The sequence below is a fragment of the Pundamilia nyererei genome, unplaced genomic scaffold, assembly GCF_000239375.1.
Source record: "Pundamilia nyererei isolate P.nyererei 1_Seehausen unplaced genomic scaffold, PunNye1.0 scaffold00029, whole genome shotgun sequence".
In the NCBI taxonomy this organism is placed as follows: domain Eukaryota; kingdom Metazoa; phylum Chordata; class Actinopteri; order Cichliformes; family Cichlidae; genus Pundamilia; species Pundamilia nyererei.
Genome location: NW_005187430.1, coordinates 4,052,756 through 4,055,570, shown reverse-complemented (window position 1 = coordinate 4,055,570; position 2,815 = coordinate 4,052,756). Strand labels below are relative to the sequence as shown.

Below are 2,815 nucleotides of genomic sequence, written 5' to 3'. Positions count from 1 at the left end.
AAAAAAAACCAGACAGGTCAGATTGCAAAAATATCTACAGTGTCTTTACACCAGACCTCAACCAGGCCAAAGGCACCGGGCTTTACAGTGAGGTGACAGGGGGTGTGGGGTGCTGTGGGATCGGCCTGGGGTCTAATTTAGTTGTGGAGTCAGCGCCATCTGGATTGCTAATGTGTTGCCGTTGATTACTGTTGAGCACAGATTCCTCAGTGTAATCATTTTGCTCCAGACTGTTGAACACTGAAGATAAGTTCAGGGTACCAGTATAGTCAGGGAAAAGTTTTAAAACGATGACATCAGCACAGATCGGGATAGGCGACCAACACTGGAGCAGTTTAGGAATTAACCACAGAGTACTATAATGGACAATATGTGCCACTAATGCTTTAAAAATCAGTGATTTGATGTTTATCCAGGTACAAATAGGCCACTGACTGTGAGCCATCAACAAGTAATGTACGCTTTCTACAACAAATGTCTTCTTTTTCCTGTGCATCACCAGTCCCCCTTCATTTCAAACCATTATCAGTCAATAGACCGGACCCCTACCAGCATCTTTTCCCAAACCATAACCACTCCAAGCCCCGTCTGGATTTCACAAAACCTACCCAGGAAAGTTATACAAGCTGACTCAGAATGACCTGAAATGCACTCCCCCAAAGTACGGTAGGTTGACTCGGGACTGACAAAAAAAAAAAAAAAACCTCTCTCAAAGTGGGTCTTGTCACATATCTATTAACTTGGGACCCTGTCTAAACACCCTGTACTCCTGCACTTAGCATCCTGCAACCTTCCTGACGAGGTTATGAGCTAAAGTTCCCCTCGTTATCACCCATTTCCTTCATATCTCTAGAACCGTACATGCGATTGGCACGTGGGTGGTAATGTTTGATTTGGGGTACAACTATTCAACCTACAAAAAGTTCTATACAGGCTGATTACTTCCAGCTATTCATACTTAGTGTAATTCTGTCTAGTTACTTTTAGGGATTAAATAACTATGGATGCTTTAAGATATGGAATCAGAACGATGCCACCTTGAAACGAAACCGGAAAAAAAAAATTGTAACTGAAATAAATGTACTGAAAGATCTTGTATTGAAACCGAAAAGAAATTGATAGTGAAAAACAATTAATTGAAACTATTTTTTTGTTTTATACGCTTACAATTTTTTTTTTCCCAGTTTCAATCCATTTTTCAGTTTCACTCTGCTGGCACTGTTTTGGCGTCCGGGGGCGCGCTGGGAGGGGGGCGGGGATTCCGACCCGCATGTATTTGCATATATTATAATGCTGACCAATGACTGGAGAAAACACTGACGACGCGGCTGCGGTCACGGACAAACATGCACGTGTCTGTTCGGGAATGGCAGATGCAGAAAGGTCCAGCGTTTACATTACCGAGTATTTCAAAGTGACAGCCTGAGGTGTTCTTCAGTAAATTGGACTACCGGACAGGAGGACCTGAGGCCCCACCGCATTATTTTTGGTAAGTTAAATGTGTTTGTAAACTAATCCGTAATTTAGGTCCTTAGCTAGCTACCTAGCTAGTGCTCACCTTAGCTAGCTAAGATGAGCACTCGGCTGTCGGGGAAACGTGTTTTGTATAGTTCGTTTAGCTAACCCGTGCAGGTGAATGAATTTACCCTGACTAAAGAAATCAAGAGAAACGCACCGGGCTGCTCAGTGACTAACCACGGTTACTGTACTTTTATTATACTGTAAGAGCAACAGGCTGGACTCTGCTTCTGCTGCTGTGCAGAGCTGATTATTAAATATGTGCAAACAGCAGCATGTTTTCTGTCGCTTTCCACATGTGGAACGACATTAACGCCAACTTTTAAAAACCTGGCACTTCAGTAACCCCACATTAGTCAATAGCTACGGATTAAAGAGCAAAGCCCGATACTTATGTACTGAAACCAAACTACTTCCGCTTGTCAGTTTAAGTTAAAATGTTACATTTTTTCTTCTGATTATTTTAGCTTTTTACTGAGTTTGTTACAAATATTCAGGTTAAAAAACTGTCCGAATTATTTTTAATGAGTTATGTTCACAAAGTCACATGTGCAGTACTCTGTACAGCTTGCATCCTTTAGGACAAATAATTTGAAGCATTAATATTTCTTGTTCACTGCTGATAACACCTCCGTATGTTGTGACCAGGATGCAGCAGCAGACTGAACCAGAACTGAAACCTGCTCCATCATCTCATCTTTGCAGATGTCCATTTATAAAGCATCAACAACTCAAAGGTAAACATAATATTAGAAAATGTGTTAGTATATAAGGCCTTTAAAACAAATAAAAATAAACAGCTGTCGGCAGAACTGTAGACTGAACAACTTCAGATCCCGAGTGTGTGAGGACGGAGAAGGATCTGCTCTATTTCAGATTTGAGAGATAAACTTTATATTTCAGTTTGTAATGATTCTGTTCTGTTTGTGATTACAGGAGCCGTCCTCAGATTCAGACCTCACCCCAGTGTTGGGAAGGTTAATTTTAAAATGTATTCCACCAAAGATTATAGAAGTAATGTATTCTGAATACTTTACAACTACATGAATGTACTATTGCTGTGTGATTTATTACTATTACTGAAGGCTACTCGCTATACCAATGCCAACTAGATGTTAAAATCTTAATATAAATGAGTAACAGTAGGTGGACATTAGGTAAGGCTGCACTTTTTGCAACGATCTCGTGTAGAAAACAGGTCAGCGGCTCCGAACCGTAGTAAAGGGACCTCTGGCTAATACGTCGGGTTCGTGTCGGGCTCGTAGCTGAAAACTAGCTTTACTTTGTTGTCTGGGTC

General features: G+C 41.1%; 1 protein-coding gene across 1 annotated transcript in view; it reads right to left on the bottom strand.

The window, feature by feature from the left end:
* The window catches only part of atrn (attractin), a 125,759-nt gene that overhangs the window by 59,677 nt on the left and 63,267 nt on the right, over positions 1–2,815 (bottom strand). The window lies entirely within an intron of this gene.